The sequence below is a fragment of the Balaenoptera physalus genome, assembly GCF_965194825.1.
Source record: "Balaenoptera physalus genome assembly, chromosome: 20".
Taxonomy (NCBI): Eukaryota; Metazoa; Chordata; class Mammalia; order Artiodactyla; family Balaenopteridae; genus Balaenoptera; species Balaenoptera physalus.
This window is the reverse complement of record NC_138901.1, coordinates 47,212,441-47,234,056: the sequence shown is the minus strand read 5'-3', so window position 1 is coordinate 47,234,056 and position 21,616 is coordinate 47,212,441. Positions and strand designations below refer to the sequence as shown.

The 21,616-nt window shown below is 43.5% G+C and overlaps 1 protein-coding gene across 1 annotated transcript in view; it reads right to left on the bottom strand.

The window, feature by feature from the left end:
- The window catches only part of EVI2B (ecotropic viral integration site 2B), a 449,729-nt gene that overhangs the window by 298,684 nt on the left and 129,429 nt on the right, over nucleotides 1–21,616 (bottom strand). The gene's annotated exons all lie outside the window — the stretch shown is intronic.

The following is a 21,616-nucleotide window of genomic DNA, read 5'->3' as shown; positions in this document are numbered from 1 at the left end:
TGGAAATTTTAAAATATTTTGAATTAAATAATACAAAAATACTACATATCAAATGTTGTGCGATACACCTAAAGACATGCTTAGAGGAAAATTGAGAACTTTAAATTAAATGCATATATTAGAAGAGACTGAAAAAAGCAAAATTAAGCTTTCATCTCAAGATGCTAAGAACAACAAATTAAACACAAAGAAAATAGAAGGAAGAAAACAATAAAGGGCAAAAATTAAATGAAATTTAGAAAACAAACAAGTACTAAAGAGTATCAACAAAGTGAAGAGTTGTGTCTGAAAGAATGAATGCAATTGATAAACCCCAAGCAAGACTGATAATAGAGAAAGAGATAGAAAAGGCATGAATGAATGTCAGCAGTGAAAATGGGAATCTCACCATAGATTTCACAGATATTGAAAAGACAAGAAGAAAATATTGTAAACAACTTTATGCCAATAAATTTGAAAAATTAGATGAGATGAACAAATGCCTTGTAAAACATGGCTTACAAAAAGCAACACAAGAAGAAACAGAAAACCTGAATACTCCTATAACTATAAGACACATTCAATCCATCATTTGAAATTGCCCAAAGAAGATAACTGCAGATAGCTTTACTGACAAATTCTGTAAAACACCTAAGGAAGAAATCGTTCCAATCTTGCAAACTCTTCTAGAGAATAAGAGATATTATTCCGCCACTTATTTTGTGAAGCCAGCATGACATTGACAACAAACTCTAGCTGGAACATTTGGAAAAAGGAAGATTCTAGGTCAATCTCATTCGTGAACCAGATAAAAAATTGTAAACAAAATATTTCCAAGCCTATTTGTAAATGACCAAGTTGGGTTTATTCTAGGAATGCAAAATTGAATTAATGTTAGAAAATCAATCAATGCAATTTATCCTATTGACAGAATAAAGGATGAAAACCATATTATTATCTCAGTAGATACAGGAAAATATTTTGATAAATTTAAACCTCATTCATGATTCTTAGCAAACTAGAAATGGAAGGGAACTTCCTTCACTTGAGAAGACCATCTCTAAAAAACGGATAGTAATCTTGATATATAATGGTGAAATGTTGAAAGATTTTCCTTTGAGATCAGTAACAAAATAAGGACGTTTGCTATCACCAATTTTATTCAACATTGTATTAATCTAGTGCAGTTAGACATTAAAGGGTTGAACAGGAAGAAATAAAATTGTCATTATTTGCATTGTAACATGATATATGATGTATAGAAAATCCAAGAGTCACAGATAAATTTTGAGAACTAATTAGCTTAGAAAGGCACTAGAAACAAGGTCTATATACAAGAATTATTTGCATTTCTATATATCAGAAAAAAACAAATAAAATGTAATAAAAATATACCATTTCCAATAGCATAAAACCATAAAATACCTAAGAATAAATCTAATGAAATATGTTGCAAAGTGAACCTTCAAACAGTAAGAGAAATAGCAAAGAGGATCAAAATAAATGAAGGAGTATACCATGTTCACGGACCGGAAGACAACGTTGTAAAGATGTCTACTGTACCCAAGTTATTCTATAGATTCAATGCAATCTCAATTATAATCCCAACATTTTTGTGGAGTGTGACATTTTCAAAAATGTATATGAAAATACAATGGATCATGAATAGTCATGCCATTCCTGAGTGAGAAGAACAAGATGGGATGACCTTTTCTATCTAACATCAAAAATTATTATAAAAATACAGCATTTGGGCTTCCCTGGCGGCACAGTGGTTAAGAATCCGCCTGCCAATGCAGGGGACACGGGTTCAAGCCCTGGTCCGGGAAGATCCCACATGCCGCAGAGCAACTAAGCCCGTGCGCCACAACTACTGAGCCTCCACTCTAGAGCCCGCGAGCCACAACAACTGAAGTCTGTGCGCCTAGAGCCTGTGCTCCGCAGCAAGAGAAGCCATCGCAATGAGAAGTTCGCGCACCGCAACGAAGAGTAGCCCCCGCTCGCCGCAACTAGAGAAAAGCCTGCGCGTGGCAACAAAGACCCAATGCAGCCAAAAATAAAATCAATAAAGTAAATTAAAATACAGCATTTAAGACAGTGTGGTGTAAGGACAAATTAATACATGTAATAGAGTAAGAAGCTCAGAAACAAACACAGGGGTATATATATATGTGTGTATATATATCCGTGTGATGTTTTATAAAGGTAGTGCTGCAGATCAGTAGGGAAATGGCAGTCTTTTCAATAAATAGTGTTGGACAACACTGTATATTCTTTCAAAGCAAGAATACATACTGTATAATTCTATTTATGTGAAATGAAAAACATGAGATAAATGTGGAAGGAAAAGAAGGAAGGAAGGAAGGAAGGGAGGAAGGGAGGGAAGGAAACAAAACAAAACAAGGAAGGACAGGATCCTTCTAGATAATAGAGGTAAAGTTCTTCAAGACCTCATGGAGAGAAAAACTGTTAAAAATAGGTCAAAGGAAGTACCAGTCATAAAGGAAACAACTGCTAAATTTGACTACATTAAAATTAAGAACTTCTGATCATCAAAAGACATTAAGAGAATGAAAGGACAAGCCACAAGTGAGAGAAGGTATTTGCAGCACATATAACCACAAAGGGCTCACATAGATAATATTTATTTTTAAAATTCTTTCAAATCAATAAGAAAAATGTAAACAACCAAAAAGAAATTAGGCAAGGAATTTGAAAAAGCTCTTTACAAAAGATATATTCAAATGGTTAATAGACAAATGAAAAGATGCTCAACTTTATTATTAATCAAAGAAATGCAAAATAAAGCATACTGTAATACCATTACACACTTGCCAGAATGGCTAAAATTAAACAGCAACAATAACAAGTGTTGAAAAGGATATAGGGCAATGGTCACTCTCATACGCTACTGACTGGAATGCAAATTGATATTGCCACTTTGGAAAACTGGCCTTAGCCACTAAAACAGAACATCCACACAGCCTCCAACCCGAGTTGTTTCCTAGTTATTTACTCAATAGAAATGTGTGCACGTGTTCACCAAGGGATGCACATTAGAATGTTCATAGCAGCATCATTCACAAAAGCCCCAAATTAAAAACAATCCAAATGGCCATCAAAAATGGAACGGATAGATACAGTTTGGTATGTCTGGACAACATATGAACAAAAGGGTCACACGCGGCAACATGGATGAATCTCACAAATGTAATATTGAACAAAATAAGCTATCACAAAGGAACACATACTTATAATTCCAATTATATAAGGTTCAAATAACAGGCAAAATTAACTAGAATTTAGGAGCACATACTTAGTGAGTGAACCCCATGAAGAAAAGCAAGGAAGAGATTAATATCAAGATTGTGGTTAATTACATGGAGAGGGAGAGGTAGTGATTGGGAGGAGGTATGACGGAAGCTTCTGGGATGCTAGAAGTGATCTATTTCTTGACCTGGGGGAGGGGTGTGGTTAAACTGGTGTTTACAATAATCCACTGAGATACAGATTTGTTTTTCACTTTATGCATTATGTTATATTTCAAAAATTTTAAATGTTTGTTACAGATATTGCCACCAATATTTAAAAATAAAATATGCAGAAAGATAAGAATTAAAGTATGGAAAAAATCATTGGTTTGATTAGGTTACATAATTATGAGCAATTTTTATCTTGGATATTTGTTGTTACTTTAGCACTATTTAAGTTTAATAAAGTAACTTCTAAAGAATATTCAGGAGCAAATAGTGTTAGGAAAGAGAAATCAATCCAGAATGAGCTGAAGCCTGTGAAATGCGTTAAAGAAAACACAGAGATTTTTTTAAGGTCTATTCAGAGAAAGAGAAAAAAAAAAAGTCAAGGCTAGGCCAGGACTTGGGGATTTTGATGTAATATAAACAGATGATGGAGAGAAAGCAGAACTACTCAGCCTTTAAGTTGCTTCTGTCTTCAACCAGGAGAATAATCTTCAAACTGGAAAAGACAGGACAGACATCACGAAGATGGGGAATTAAAGCCCAAGATGAATGAAGAAACTGTGAAAACTTGCAGTTGTGATTGCAGACGAGTCAACACAGTTTGTGAGAAATCAGAGGACTGGAGAGAGGAGCCAGAGGACAGAAGACAAGGACATAATACAGAGTGAAGTAAGTCAGAAAGAGAAAAACAAATACTGTATGCTAACACACATATATGGAATCTTAAAAAAAAAAAAAAAAAGGTCATGAAGAACCTAGGGGCAGGACAGGAATAAAGACGCAGACGTAGAGAATGGACTTGAAGACACGGGGAGCGGGAAGGGTAAGCTGGGACGAAGTGAGAGAGTGGCATGGACATATATACACTACCAAATGTAAAATAGATAGCTAGTGGGAAGCAGCTGCATGGCACAGGGAGATGAGCTCGGTGCTTTGTGACCACCTAGAGGGGTGGGATAGGGAGGGTGGGAGGGAGGCGCAAGAGGGAGGAGATATGGGGATATATGTATACGTATAGCTGATTCACTTTGTTATAAAACAGAAACTAACACACCATTGTAAAGCAATTATACTCCAATAAAGATGTTGAAAAAAAAAAAAAGACAAGGACATATAATCATCATTTCATAAAGGGATGGTCCAGTCAATGTATGTCCCTGTCTAAAATCCAAAGAAAGAAACAAATTGTGGATATTTCCAAGTCATGATCACTTGGAGTCTCCAGTGAATCAGCGAAACAAGTCTAACCAAATGGTTTTATTTCATAAATATACAACAGATCAGACTGGACACTTTAGACATTGTTCATGTAGGGTGCATGTTGAGATTTTCATAAATTTGATATGGTTCAGAATTTTCTAGAAGAATGAGGAGTTTATTGTAAATGGGAAGTTACCCTAATTGGGGGGCCTAATGTTTGACTGGGAAGACACAGTATCAGTGAGGAGAGGATAGGTCATGCTGAATAACAACATGACTCCAAGTCAGCGACTTCAGCAACAAGGCTCATTTCTCACTCAGGCTGTGAGTCATGGCATGTCAGTTGGAAACTCTACCCTGCTTGGAGGACATTCTGGGACCCAGGCTGAGGGAGCAGCCCCATTTGGAGCATTGCTGGTTGCTGTGACAGGAGGAAAGAGAACATGGTAAGCCATGTATTGGCTCTGAAAGCTGTCATCCTGGACTGACAATGCAAGTCTCACGGCCAAGCTTAACTTTGAAGCAATGGGGAAGCAAATGCTACCACGCGTTGGGAAGATGAAGAGCCAGGAATACCCAGTCACTAGCACTCTTGACCTCCACAGACAGTCTTCAGCCTTCTCGTACGGCAATGTAAGCTGACCCAAACAGGCTTTGGACAAGAAGACATACTAGCAACTGCGCAGGGATCCTGCACTTTGGCACCTGACAGCATGTGGGTTTCCCTTCCCTCCTGATCAGGGTTCCAGGAGTAGGAGCAAGTTGGAGGCATGGACCAAACTAGCCCATGGCTGGGTATTAAGAAAGAGGGAGGGCTTCCCTGGTGGCGCAGTGGTTGAGAATCTGCCTGCCAATGCAGGGGACGCGGGTTCGAGCCCTGGTCTGGGAAGATCCCACATGCCGCAGAGCAACTGGGCCCGTGAGCCACAATTACTGAGCCTGCGCCTCTGGAGCCTGTGCTTGGCAACGAGAGGCCGCGATGGTGAGAGGCCCGCGCACCGCGATGAAGAGTGGCCCCCGCACCGCGATGAAGAGTGGCCCCCGCTTGCCACAACTAGAGAAAGCCCTCGCACAGAAACGAAGACCCAACACAGCCATACATACATACATAAATAAAAAGAATGTAAGCAGACAAGAATAGCATTAAAAAAATTTTTAAAAATTAAAAAAAAAAAAAGAAAGAGGGAGGCAAATGCTAGATGAGGGCAGTATTTCCTGGTTCCACCCACCCTCCACACCTGTCCTTTCTTGCCTCAGGCCCCTGCTTCTCTTCACTGCTGGTTCTCCTCTTCCCCAGCCCTCTTGAATGGAAGGCTCTGAAATGATGTATACCAATCCTTACTTAGTATTGCCTTTATCAGCCTGTATACCTCAAAAACAACATCAGCAGAAACAACCTAAAAATTCAACAGTAGAGGGGTGTTTAAATATTTGCCAGTACAGCCATATAAATGGAATATTACACCTATTTAAGATAATATAAACATGCATTTATTGACAACAAAATATATCATGAGATATCATCTTTGAAAAGCAAGTTGTGACAACATCCAACATTCATTCATGATAAAATCTGTCAGTAAACTAGGAATAGAGAACTTCCTCAACCTGATAAAGAACATCTACAAAAAACCTACAGCTAACATCATACTTAATGGTGAGAAACTTGAAGCTTTCCCACTGAAATCATGTACAAGGCAAGGATGTCCCCTCTCACCACTTCTTTTTAACACTGTACTGGAAGTCCTAGCTAATGCACTAAGACAAGAAAAGGAAATAAAAGGTCTACTGATTGGGCAGGAAGACATAAAAAGCAGATTTGTAAGGTGGTGAAGGAATCCTCTTCAGAGAAGGAGCTCTTGGTGGTGTTTGTGGCTGTGCTGTGGACAGGGACTCTTCAGGGTGAGTGCTGGTTCAGAAGTTAGAAGGATGAAGGATTAGTAAGTACCCAGAGAAGTAGATGGTATCAAGGTCTGTGGTCAATGAAATGTTTTCACAGTCAACACTGTACCTGGCATTTCCCCCAGAGCTACTGATGACACTCTGTGTGTAAATGAGTGTGAGCACGTTCACCCCAGGTGTGCACTCTGCTTTCCCAGAGCCACACAAACCTGGCTTTTTTGTAATCTGGGTCTAACACAGAGCCTGGATGTAGGAAGCACTTACCAAGTATGATGAATATATGAATATGAGCATTTTCTCCATATGACCACTTTGTCCCTGCTCCCCCAAACCTCTGCTCCTACAGTGAGGCCACACACCATGATTAACAGCACAGACTGTTGGGGTTCAAATGCATATTCAGGGTGACACTGTGGGACCTCCAGTTAGCTATATGACCTTTCTAGCCTCAATTTCCCCAACTGTAAAATAATGCTTCAGAGACTTGTGTTGAGATTTAAATTAAGTTAAATATAAAGGACTTAGAGCCTGGTCTGAAGAAAGCATCCAATAAATATGAAACTTTATTTTTATTATTATACTGCTACATCTGACTTTCAGCAAAGAATCTGCAAGTCACTCAAGGTAACTTCGTTGGCAAATGGAAAAATGTGAACCTGATTAATAGTACAATCATGCAAAGTCAAGGGAGGCTGGACATCTGCAGAAACGACTGTTTCACCTTTCAGTGATTCAGGAATTAGTGTCACCTTTTGAAGCAGGTGTTCAGTGGTGTGCCCTTAAGTATTCAAGTCAGAACACAATAAAGTGATACTTTAGATCAACAGGGAAAGGAAGAATTACTCAACGTTGTTCACACTCTGGGAAAAAAAGTTAAGTTAGGACCATACCATAGTATCATATTCTAAAATGAATTCCTAATAGATTGAGTTATATGTAAAACGTGAATGGAGATGTAGAAGATGCAGGTACAGATATGGGCAGAGAAACAATTTTAAGTAGCACAGGGCACTTTGATTTCTCTTCCACTTGGTAAACCACTGGGATCGTGTGATGGGGTTGGGGGGAGCCAGGGACAACTGTCTGCCCCCTCAGACCCTGAGTGACAAGTATAGAACTAGCATCTTGTTGAGCCGAATGTGATTCCAAAATGTAAAGGCACATGTATTCTCACAGTGTGGCCTTGGTGTAAGCCAACCCCTTTCTCCAGAGCTCAACCAAAGAAACCGTGATCCATCCCCACAACGGAAGAAGGACCGACTTTGTTGTACTGAATAAGAGATAAAGTGGCCGGCAGCAGCAGGAGCGCCTTCTGTGTGTGGATTTCAGCGTACACCCTGGTTACAAAGCCTGAGAGACATGACTGCCCTATATCTGGCTAGTCCCCCGTGTTTTCCCCTCCCCAGCACCACTTATACACTTACCCAGCTCCACCTTTTTTTCCCCAATATCATTCATCACTTTCTAACACACAATTTATTTATTTATTAGGTTTATTATATATTACCTGCCCCCCACTTCCCTACACACACACCCTCCCCACATAAACTGTCAGCTCCAGGAGAACTGGGAATTTCACCTGTTTTGTTCATTGATAGATCCAAAGTACCTAGAACAAAACCTGGTGCCTGGTTGGGACTTTATAAATATGTGTTAAATTAATGCATCTCAGGCTAGGGAAAGGCTTTCTAAGCTTGATATCAAAGAAAAAAAAAACACAAAAGAATATACTGATATGCTTCTCTGCATAAAAGTATAAGACTGCTGAGACACAATCACAAAACAAAAACAACCGAAGTATGTAACAATAGGAAATCAATAAAAGAAATTGGTATATATCCATACAATGGAACATCTCCAGCCATTTCAAATGGTGATGTAAATCAACATAGATGGTCATGATGAAGGCTGTGTGATATATCATCAAGTGAAAATAACCACTTCTAAAATGTTAATCCAATGTTTGTTTACAAAGGTATAGAAAAACCCTATGACTTCTTCCCCAAGGGTAACCTCTCAGTAGAACAATTGTTAAGACAATAATTTTAGTACCATATTGATTATCATTAACTTTGCCCTTGGGAGTTCATGAGACAGTACAGAGGTCTTGCCCAATAATCCAGAAATCTCTTCAAATTCTATTTTTCATAATTATTGCTTTTTTGCATTCTATCATGATTGTCTTAAAAGATGTTTCCTATACTAGATGATAAATTCCTGGAAAGCAAGGACAAAGGCTATATATCTATACCCTTCACTCTCAACCTGCATATTGTAAATACTTAATACATATTTTTAACCCTAAGGAAAATACGAACAATGCAAAAATGAAAAGGAATTACAGAAAAGTGGGAAGATAACACTAAGATGGGCTTGTCTCTGGATGATTTAAATGTGGTTGACTGTGGTTTCTATTGCTTCTCTGTATTTTATCATTCTTCTATAATAAACATGTACAAATTGAAATGAATAAGAAGTTACTTTGACTAAAAATTAACAAATTAAAATGAAAAGGCAAATATCAAACTAGGAAAAATAAATACAACATATGTGATTCACAAAGGCATGTCCATGCCTTTAATATATAGCTTTTAAAATCAATAAGAAAGCCTTTCTCTTCCTCTTCTCCTTTTCCTTCTCTGCCCCACTCCCTGAACAATTTGATCCTAAAGTCATTAGGTGGGCAGAGCGAGGCAGGCATTCCTATTAGTCATGGGGGTGGATGGATGCACACATATGTTTAAAGCACCAAACAGGTGTAGAATGATAAACAACAAATTCAGGATAGTGGTCTCCTCTGGAGAGGGCAGAAGGGTGGTAGGGAGGGAAGGGACATCAGGGAGGGCTCTTGAGGATCTTCAAGTGTATCTGTGAGGTTATTCTTTTTTTAAAGTCTGAAGCAAATATGGTAAAATGTAAAAAACTGGCAGAACTGGGAAGTGGGCATGGGGTGTTTGTTATTCTGATGCTAAAAATACCTCATAAAAAAATACTATAAGGAGGGAAGAAGGGAGGGAGGATGAATGAATGACAGTCTATCCTCCCTTGGTTCCAGGGAGGTTAAGTGCTCTGCCCAAGGTCACACAGCATGTAGCGGCAGATCCCCATGGCCTCTCTGCCAGCCCCGTGTTGAGTCCACCCCACTGTGCAGTGCAATCAGCCCCGCCAGGAAGCAGCTCCACCCAGGACACCCGGTTTGACTGGGTGCACAGTCCAGGAGTTTGATCAGGTTCAACGTCTTGAACCTCAGAACTTCTACAGACTGTTCATACTTGGGCTCCTGGGGCGGCCAGATGCCCAGGGAGGAGCTAGTGTCTGAAGGGTACCAAAGATCATCCTCCCAGGACAGGGCAGCGCAGTGGAGCAGGGACTTAGGCGCAGGAGCAGGTCCTGCCTCCCTCCCCCTCACTCCCCTTCTTCCTTGCACGCGCTGCTGACCACCTGAAATCCTGGACTGCGGGAATAGCAGGCTGTGATTCTCCAAGGCCCGCTGCTGGGCGGGGTCAGCTAGGAAGGAATTCTGACTCTTTCTATTGTTCTTCTGGAGGTGGGCTAATCCTGGGGTGGGTGGCCCACTGGGACTTTCCTCTGCCCCAGTGAGCTTCCAGCAGGACTCTGGGAGCTGCTGCTTTAAGAAACACAGAAAAAGTCCAGAGACCCACTTCCCTCCTTTCCTCCCTCCCCCAAAGCTACACCCAGCCTGCCCTGCACCTCCCAGACAGTCATCCTAGAGTCTTCCCAAGTTTTCCGAGGCCACGGATAATTCCTCCCGTTTGCTTGGGGATTGGTGCTCTGAGGCTGTGTTTGCCCAAGAGCCCGGTGATCTCCTGAAGAGGTTGGTACAATCATCGCCCCATTTTACCCAGAGGCATAAGAGAGGCGGAGTCTGGTATAACCGGATTCAGTTCTAGTGCCTTAACCTTCCTGAGCTTCAGGGTTCACATCTGCAAAATGGGGGGAAATGTCAAACTTCCAATCGATCTCCTGCCCGTGTTTCTCAGCAAGGGTGCTGCTGGTGCTGAGGGCGGGAGGACTATCCCGTGTGTTGTGGGATATTTAACAGCCCTGGCTCCCTCTGTGCCCCAGTCACTGGGACAACCCAGATGCCGCAGGCATTTCTAAGCGTGCTCTAGGCCAGTACTTCAGGTGGGAGACTCTAAACTCCTTGAAAGCAAGGACCATGTCACTGTGTCACCAAAGCCAGGTGCCCAGCAGGCACTCGATTTGACTTTGCTCCTTCCGTGGACTTTTGGTTTTAATTTAAAAAAAAAAAAAGTCACCCCTGGGGCAGCGATGTGATTAGGATAGATGTGCAGCCCGGTGCCCACGGTCTTTGCCCAGGCTGCCGCCAGGCTGAGGATGAAAGACAGGCTGGGCAGAGCAGCAGCCTGGGGGGGACAGACTCCCACCACCTTTTAAGTCCCAGAGCCCAGCTCAGCGGGACTTGGCTGACGGAGGCCTGCAGTGGGGCGAGGTGTCAGGAATGGGGTGCCGGAATGCGGAGGGACACTGCCAAGCTTTCGGGGCAGAGTGACACGACACTTGCAGTCAAACTGGCCTGACTCCACCCCAAATAGCCTGCCTTTCCGTGCGGCCCAGCCCATGTGCTCTAGGCTCCTCGGCTCTGCCCAGAGTGCCAACGGTCACATACCCCGTGGCCCTCGGCCCCCTTACGGGCAGGCCAGCTTCTGGAAATGCTCTAGCAGAGGCCCCAGGGGCACGACACCTCACCCCTCTGAGCCTTATTCGTCGTCATCTGTAAATAGGAATCACGGCACTCACACTGAAATCACAGAGTGTATCTAAAGAACCGGGGATGCTGCAACTCTGTTCACGTCCCCACCCTTCCTACCAAGAGGCAGCTGGGGCATCAGATAACGCTGACAGCAAGTCCTGGCTTTGGAATTTGCTAGCCAGCATTCGGATGGGTCATTTCACCTCTTTGAACATCTGCGTAATTATCAAATAAACACAGTAACTGTTGCTGACCGTCCTACCTCCCAGGAGCTGTTGTGACAATCAAATGAGCTAAGAGCTGGAAATAGTTTTGCAAACTATCCCAAGCCAGTGCAACCTCCCCTCTATCTGCACCCCACCCGTCTGGCCTAGAACTCTAACATGATGGTCCAAGGGGTGAGCAATGCCTTCCAATCCATTCCTAGTGGGTGCCCCTGTGGACACAGCTCTCTGGCTTCCAGGGACTCAAGGGCTTTGGAATCACACATTTATTCAACAATCTGATTTCCTCCAACAAGAGGCTTTTTTTCTTAGCCCTACAAAAAAAATTTTTTTTCTTTTACTTTGTTATCTTTGGCATTTTTCTCCCTTTTTTGGTGTGTGTTTTCTGTTCCTAAGGATATAAGATCTCTTGGCACAGCAAGACTCTGTCTTGGACCCTTCATCTTCCCCCACCTTCCCCTCCCCGTGCCCAGCAAAGGTTGTGGGCAGGCAGAGTCCTGTGCAAACAAATTGCTTTGGTCCACAGTGCAGGCCCCTGGCTGGTGACCACAGGGCTAATAGGAGCAAATGTCACTGGTAAGGGACACTCCATACCTCTGTAACCAGGAAAGAGGATTTTTTTCAATTCACTTATTAGGAACAAATCTTTCAGCTAGTTGGGCAACACACCTGGGAAAACACAGAATAGCCTCAGTGAACTGGTGGCCCAGTGGTCTTACACCCCATGGCCCTACACCCTCGAGCTTGCCAGTCTCTGAGCCCCTTCTTGCCCAGAAGCTGTGGCTGGGTGCTCTCCCAAATAAAGGCCGCTCCTGGCAGACAGGATTTAAAACCAGAAATGTCTGAGCCTCCCTCTTTTTTTAAAGATAGGCTGCAGCCAAAAGCAGGACAGCTTTCACTGATGTGGCTTCACCTTATTGCGCTTCCTTACAGCTCATACTCCCCAAGACCCTGAACCTCAAAGGCCATCCCGAGGCCTCTTCCTCCAGGAAGTCTGCCTGGCCTGCATCCCACCCCATCCTTAGTCACAGGTGAGCACTCTGTCCCTTGGAACCCCATGATACTTTGCTGTGCTGTCTGCGTCCTTTCTACACCTTCATATGTGCATCTGGACCCTTTTCTCATCCACGCCGTCCTCTTATAACCATGAGCACCTACAGGGCAGCGATAGCCCTGCTCCCTGTCGTGGCCCCATGATGCCAGTGCAGGGCTGTCCCCAGAGCGAATGCCCAAACGAGCCAGGTTTTATCTCCCTTCAGCTTCACTTGACCTCCACCTTCCAGCTATGCCAGGGCAGAAGTTTCCTTGAAGAACAAGATGCAAATCACACCTCTACCATTTACGCTGCTTACTGATACATCTCCAGCAGCTAGCACAGTGCTTGGCACTAAGTAGGTGCTCAAACATCCAAATGTTTGTTGGGTTAATGTGTAGCAGGACTGAACATATACTCATGCTATACTCAGATTTATGAAGAAAACATCACTTCTTTCTCTGTAACTGATGTGCCTTTCTTGCGAGCCTCCTAGGGAGCCAGGCCAGTTCAGACTTAGCAATGAAAGAGATTCCATCCTACAGATTTAAATGCTGGATAAATGGCCATTTGCTTGATGTTCTTAGGGTCCCCATACCTATTTGCACGTTTCTTATTCCAAACAGGGGACCCTTCATTCTTAACAAAACCCCTTGGGATTGGAAGAGCTTCTACCAAGGCTTGTTATTTTCTCTGCCCCAGAGCAGTGACCTTGGAGTCCACCTGCCCAAAGAGAAAGTGATGATGGGGTCCTCCATGCTAGATGCTTCATGGGCCAGAGGAACGATGAAAAACCACTGCTCTCCACAGTGCCTGGCTTTCAAGCTTATTGCCTTGCTATAGGTTCAAGTACAAATCTAACTGGACAATGTTCCATAGTGACTGCTGTCCTGGTCGATATCCACTGTCCCCTGAAAAGAAACCAGAAATCCTCAATGGGTAAGAAACCTCACTGCAACAAGATTTATAGGTGTGAACCTCACACCGGTCAGAACGGCCAACATCAAAAAGTCTACAAATAATAAATGCTGGAGAGGGTGTGGAGAAAAAGGAACCCTCCTACAATGTTGGTGGGAATGTAAACTGGTGCAGCCCCTATGGAGAACAGTATGGAGGTTCCTTAAATAAGTAAAAATAGAGCTACCATATGATCCTGCAATCCCACTCCTGGGTATATATCTAGACAAAATTATAATTTGAAAAGATACATGCACGCCTATGTTCATAGCAGCACTTATTTACAATAGTCAAGATATGGAAGTAACCTAAATGTCCATCGACAGATGAATGGATAAAGAAGATGTGGTATATATATATACTATGGAATATTACTCAGCCATTAAAAAGAATGGAATAATGCCATTTGCAGCAACATGGTTGGACCTAGAGGTTATCACAGTAAGTCAGACAGAGAAAGACAAATACCATATGATATCACTTATATGTGGAATCTTAAAAAATGATACAAATGAACTTATTTACAAGAGAGAAATGGACCCACAGACATAGAAAACAAAATTATGGTTACCAAAGGGGAAGGGGGGAGGGATAAATTAGGAGTTGGGATTAAAATATACACACTACTATATGTAACATAGATAACGAACAAGGATCTACTATATAGCACAGAGGACTATACTCAATATCTTGTAATAACCTATAATAGAAGAGAATGTAAAAAAAGTATATATTTATATATATATATGTATAACTGAAGCACTTTGTTGTACACCTGAAACTAACACAACTATATTCAACGATATTTCAATAAAAATTATAAAAGTATATTTTACAATTTATAATATTTATATTTCAACATAATATTCAAATTAATATTAATTTCAATATAATATTTTAAAATTATTATATAATCTAATTAATATATTAATATAATATAATATTTATACGATTTCAATAAAAATTTTTAGAAAAGATTTATAGGTGTGGAAATACATGTGGGAAAATTATATATAATTGTATTTTTAAGTATAAAATATATAGATATAAGAAGATGTGGCACATATATACAATGGAATATTATTTAGCCATAAAAAGAAACAAAATTGAGTTATTTGTAGTGAGGTGGATGGACCTAGAGTCTGTCATACAGAGTGAAGTAAGCCAGAAAGAGAAAAACAAATACCGTATGCTAACACATATATATGGAATCTAAAAAAAAAAAAAAAAAAAATGGTTCTGAAGAACCTAGGGGCAGGACAGGAATAAAGACGCAGACATAAAGAATGGACTTGAGGACACAGGGAGGGGGAAGGGTAAACTGGGATGAAGTGAGAGAGTGGCATGGACTTACACATGCTACCAAATGTAAAATAGATAGCTAGTGGGAAGCAGCCACATAGCACAGGGAGATCAGCTCGGTGCTCTGTGTCCACCTAAAGGGGTGGGATAGGGAGGGTGGGAGGGAGATGCAAGAGATATGGGGATATGTGTATATGTAGAGCTGATTCACTTTGCTATACAGCAGAAACTAACACACCATTGTAAAGCAATTATACTCCAATAAAGATGTTAAAAAAATAAATAAATAAAATAAAACATATAGATATATCAAACTATAATTCTATAGTCAGTCCTCATTATTCACAGGTTCTGTATTTTCAAATTCGCCCACTTGCTAAAATTTGTCAATAACCTTCAAATCGATACCGGTGGTGTTGTCACTCATTTGTGGAAAGGTGAAGAGGCAACACATTCAAGCTCCCCAACGTGCCCCGAGCTGAGGGTGAATGAGGTGACGCTCCGTCTTCTTGTTTCAAGTCTCATGCTATAAGCATGTGCCCTTTTCACGGTCTATTTAGTGACACGCTTTCTGCATTTTTGTGCTTTTTTTGGGTGATTTCACAGTTTAAAGTGTGAAACTGGCCCCCAAGCATAGTGTTGAAGTGCTTGTAGTGATTCTAAGAGCAAGAAGGTTGTGCTGGGCCTTACGGAGAAAATATGTGTTAGATCAGCTTCGCTCAGGCATCAGTTATAGAGCTGTGGTCCGTGAGTTCAACGGGAGTGAATCAACAGTATATATTAAATAAGGTGTCTTTAAACAGAAACATGCATAGGACAAGATTATGTATTAATCAGTTAGCAAAAATGTCACCAGAGGTGTACAGGCACTGAAGCCTGTACCTCCCCCTGGAGCAATGGTTCAGCATTTGCTTATATTTATTTTTATATATATATATATATATATAGTATATATTTAGTATACATATAAATAAATATATAAATAAATATATATAAATATAGTGTGTGTGTGTGTGTATATATATATATATATATATATATATATAAATATAATTTTGGCCATGCCATGTGGCCTGTGGGATCTTAGTTCCACAACCAAGGATCGAACCCATGCCCCCTGCAGTGGAAGTGCAGAGTCCTAACCACTGGACTGCCAGGGAAGTCCCTAGCATTTAATTCAGTGTTCATAGCAACTTACAGAGCATAACCACCATGAATGATAAAAAGTTTTTAATATATATATATAAATATATATATGAATATTCTACATCTAGGAGACATTTGTTATGATTTTTGGCCACCCAGCAACTAACCCTTCTTCTATAATTTGGGGAATTCCACCTCCTGCCCCCCACAGGTCTTGGTGACGCATGGAGCCCACCTCCCTCTAGACCAGGATGCAGGCATGTGACCCAGGCGCTGCCAATTGGATCCACTGGCCCAGAGTCTGAATCGGGACTCTGGTCGTGGAGATGGTGGCAGCAGTGCCAGGGGCCACCGTTAGCAGGGTTGACAGTATAAGCTGCAGTGCCCATGGTGTCCCACGCCTGGTTCAGAGGTGCCCTAGCCTGGAGCCTGGGTTCCCAATTCTCTGGTCATTCTGGAGATGATCCAATATCCTTTTAATAAAGCCCTTTTCTGTTTCAATTAGCCAGAGTTGGTTTCCACTGTTCACAACCAAGAACTGTGTGTGCGCGTGCGCACGCAGGCACGCACATGAATGTATGTATTTCTTTGCTGTGTGTGTGTTTGCTTGTTTACAAGGGAATGGGGGTCAAGGAGTGTTGGTGAAAGAGGCTTCATGGAGGAGAAGATCTGGGTTAAGTCTGAGGGTGGCTGAGGGTTTGCCAGGGGAACAAGAAGGAAGGAGCATTCCAGGCAGTGAAGGCACAGAGGCAAGAAGAGCAGGACATTCGGGACATCATGAGACACTGGGTGAGGCCGGAGCTCGGGGTCTGGGGAAGGTGAAGGTGAAAGTGGGACCGTGTGGAGAGACGAGTGCAGATGCTGGAGAAAATGTCGAACCAAGGCTCTCATCCTCTCCCTGTTACCCCTTCAGACCCCTTGACCCACACTGTCATCCACACCAGTGCAACCTGCTTTCACCTGCCTGGGCCAACCTAACACACACAGTCAAGCCAAACAGATTCACTCCTGAGGGTGGAGAAAGCCAGTTCACTTGCCAGCAGGCCGGGGAGAAGAGGGGTTTGTTATAATGAGTTCTAGGGGCACCCTGAAGGAACATCAGAGCCAGGTTCCTCCGGGGATGCTAAATGAGAATGTGACCGACTCAAAGGCTGTCTTAGTCAGCTGGAGTGGCTCAAACAATAGAAATTTATTTTCTCACTGTTCTGGAGGCTGGGAGCCCAAGATCAAGGTTCCTGTGTGGTCGGGTTCTACTGAGGGCTCTCTTCCTGGTTTGCAGATGGCCGCCTTCTCACTGTATCCTCACATGGTAGAGGGAGGTAGAGAGAGAAGTGTCTCTCTCTTCTTCTTATAAGGCCACAGTCCTATTGGATTAGGGTCCCACCCTTATGACTTTATTTAACCTTAATTACCTCCTAAAGACCCTGTCTCTAGATATAGTCGTATTGGTGGGGTCAGGGGTGGTTAGGGCTTCAACATATGAAGGGGGGATACAATTTAGTCCATGGCATTGACCTTCAGGGAGTTTCCTTCAGGGGGATAGAGGCTGCGCTGGGAGCCCAGAGACCAGGTTCTCACCCCAGCCTGCTCTTAACTGGCAGCGTGGCTTTGGGTGAGTCACATGCCCTCCCCAGCATCATCTGGAAAATGATAAGCTCAGGTTAAGCCTTAAAATTCCTTCTGTCACTAAGATTCTAGGAGTGGCCCTGGGCTCTTTATTTGGGGTTTGGGTTGGGGAGACTCTTTCCCAGTCCTGAGAGTCGCCCCCCACCCCCTGGAAAAGTCGGGTCAGGAAGAGCTGGGCTGTTTTCTTTCCAGCTCTTCTAATGAATGCACTTGGCGCTTGGACTGTCTGTTGCCATGGTGAGCGCTTCCTGTGGTGCTGGGCCTGGGAGACCTGCTACAGGGACTGCGGCATCTTGGGGGTGGAGGCTGTTAGGAACAGTGGGTAGAGAGGCATGTCAGTGGATTCCAACTTGGGAAGAGGCCCAGAATCAACAGATCTTCTAGCAGTGTTGGCTGAAAGTAGAACTTAGGGAGACACAAAGGGATTTTCCAGTTCCTCAAACCCCACCGATTCTACTGCTTTCTTTTCACGACCACAAGTAAGGGATCATTTCTCTTCTGCAAGAGTTGGCTCTTCTAGGCTGGAAGTTTCTCAAAAACCAATCTGGGAGGAGGGATGAGTGATGAACGGTGTGGTGTAGAACCTCGGTACTCAAGGCGTGGTCCTGGACCAGCAGGCTTGCATCCCCTGGGCACTTGTTAGAATGCAGAGTCTTGGGCCCCACCTCAGACCCACTGAATCAGAATCTGCATTTTAGCAAGCTCCCCAGGGATTTGCATGCACATTAAAATTCTAGAAACCCTGGTACAGTAGGAAAGAATGCTGGCCCGGAAGCCAGCCGACTTGGTCCTGGGGCCAGCTTTGCACTCTGCTGTGTGACTCTGGGCAAAACACTGTAGGTTCTGTGATCCAATTTCTGTAAAATGGAGAGACGACAAGAATTTTTTCTAAGGTGGCATTATCTTCCACTGAGAAGCTTTGCTCGGGACAAGTTAGTGCATCCTGGAGGCCTCACCTGGCTCTGGAAACCAATGATCCAAATTGTGTTGCCCTAATCAACCTGCTGGAATCTGAACCACTAAGGGGGACAAAGGCGACCGACGGTCTTTTGGAAACTGAGAAAGAATAAATAAGTGTTCAAGGGACCTCTGGTGTGATGGAACTGGGAAAGCAACATATCCAGTCAAGGGGAAACAGGACCTGATTTTTCCAGGAGGGAGGAGGCCATCCCCTGCAGACCAGACTCCAGTCACAGCTCACGTCCCAGTGCAGTTTCTGACTCAGGTGGGGCTAAGAATGTGCATTTCTAACCCAAGGGATAGGGATGCTGGCAGCAAACCCCCATCCTTAGGTGCAGCCAGAAATCATCTCATTAACATAATAAGACACTTTGTCACTCTTACCATTTAGGAAATTCCAAGTGTTCTAGAAGCTCTGTGCCAGAAACAAAAGGAAGACCAAATATATACTTCTTACTATAAATCAGAATATCGTAGAAGGGAAACGCGGCAAACGTTAGCACGTGAGGCTAGGCTACCATCTTTACTCAGAGGTCAGTAAAGGAGACAGCAGGTCTTATTTTGGAGGGGCAGGGGCAGGGCAACAATGGAAAGAGGACAGCAATCCAGGCTTGGGAACTAGGGTGCCCAGGGGGCTCAGTCCCAGGAAGAAGGCAGATGCTGTGACACTAGGACCTGGCAGCCACACTAAGCAGGTGCTGAGATTCCTGAACCGTAGGGATGGACCCTCTAAATCTCTCTGACTGGGCTAAGACTGAAGGTGGGAAGTACTGAGGAGTCAGGCAGCCCATGACTCCAAGTCTCTGGGAAACAGGAGCAATGGGTGGGGTGGGAACCCAGAAATGATAAAGCCCAGGTGTGCTGAGCACAGACCTGGGATGACGTCACCCATTGGCTCAGTCACTGGGGAAAGCCACAAGTTAGCTCTCCTGCCCAGGAATGGGCTTTCCCTTTGCTGTCCTCCCAAGGGTAGAAGCCAGTGAATTCCAGTAAAAGCTGAGAACTGGGGTTTCTCACCTGCAAAGGCCAGAAAACCTGTGCCGTGCCAAGCTCATGGGGAGAAGGGAGAGGGATGCATTTCTCAGTGTCTGGAGCCCAGATGGAGCTCCACACAGTGGGCAGCTGTCTGATCATCAGTCCTTTTTGTTCACAGATGGCAGTGGGCCCACAAAACGTTGAAAGCTAAAGGACCCTTAACAGACTACCTAGTTGACTCCTCATTTTAAAGTTGTGGTCGTTGTATTTGGGAGTGCCTGTCTGCAGTGCCTGCTCTAGGAAATGTCCTTCCTCTCCCTTAGCCTGTGCTGAAAGGGCAGCCTTAAGTGGCCAAGTTTATACCAAGTGACTCACCACTCCTTTCCAGCCATATCTGATTGGAGGAGAGCTAGTCACCTTACCCAGGGGGAACCAATCTATTGGCTGGCCAATGACCAATCAGATTCAATCTTTCTCAAAAATTTAAATTTAGAGTCACTGTGGGGTACCTGAGCTAGAAAAGGTTGGAGTGCCATGTTGGTCCATTTTTGAGCAAAGGAGAGAGAGAGAGAGAGAGAGGGAGAGAGAGGGGGAGAGAGAGAGGGGGAGAGAGAGAGAGAGAGGGAGAGAGAGAGAGACAGAGAGAGAGACAGAGAGAGAGACAGAGAGAGAGAGAAAGAAAAAAAGAAAGAAAGAAAAGAGAGAGAAAAAAAAGAGAGAGAAAGAAGGAAAGAAAAGGGAAAAGCTCAACATCTCCAACTGGATGTTTCACAGGTGCCCCAAAGCTGTTATTTCAAGAATCAAACTCTTCCCCCACTAGTCTGGTTCTCTTCCCACCATCACCAGCTCAATGAAGGCACCACCACCCATCCAATTAAGCAAACCAGAAAACTTAAAGTCATTGTTGTCACCTCCTTCCCTTCATTCACAACATTCAATCCATCATCCCATCTTGTTTTCACTGCCTTAATATCTCTCAAGCGCTGCTCACTCCGTCTCCTGCTTTACCCTGTAGTGAGGACACTGCCATCACTTCCCTGGAGCTCTGTGATGGCCTCCCCACATGCTCTGGAATTTCTCTATACCCTTTACAGCCATTAAACTTTTAAGCACGCAGATGTGATCATGTCACTCCCCCACCACACGGAGCACAACCCCATGGGATCCATCTGCCTACCTGCACCTCCCATGCCTCTCACCATCCTGTTCTCTGCATTCCAGCCACACTGGCTTCCTTACAGCTTCTCCAGTCTGGAATGCTCTCCCCTCCTTCCTCCACTTACTGCATGAAAATGGATCCCCTACAGAGTGTGAGAGAAGAGGTGGGGAGAGAACTTGAGCTGCACCTGCAGCTTGCCCGCGCCTGTACACTCCCCTTTGTTTCAGTCCAGCGTGAACTGGGGTTTTGGTCATTCGCAAGGAGCCCTGACTGACTCAGTTTGCCTCCTTCACTCTGAGCATCTACAGTCGAAGCTCCTGCCTTATTCTTTTTTAGATCCCCAGTATCTTGAAGAAGGAGAGGCATTTAGCACTCAACTGTTTACTGAACAATGAACCTAAGTAGCGATACTGAAGATCGTATTGTAGGAAGAGGGACTAGGCAGAAGCAGAGGGAAGCAGAGAGAGGAAGATGAGTCCTCTGCCTGCTCCATGGAAGCCAACCACGGAGAGAGCTCCTCGGGACTGAGGGTTCTGAGATTTCTCCATGGACTGAGCTTGGCTTCTTCACGGTTATCAGCTCTTAAAGGACGCCCAGTCTCTCCCCTGCCTCCAGAGGGGACTGTGCCTCAACCGTCCATCTTCTTACAAATTGTTAGATCAATGACTAAATAGACAAGGTGAAAGCATCTGCGTTGAGTAGGTTCCCCAAAACCCACTGAACTCAGAAAGAGAAAACTAGGGTCCAAGCCCCAACTCTAACTCTTCCTTGCTGGGGTCCCTGGGAAGTCACTAAAGCTCTCTGTTCGCAGTTTCCCCATCTTTAAATTCAGGGTAATGAGGTCCGAACCACTCCCTGCCCAGAGTTGACTTGAGATGTTGTATGTGAGTGTGAGTTCTAAATGCTCCATTATTATTGCTATCATTGTGAGTTTATTTG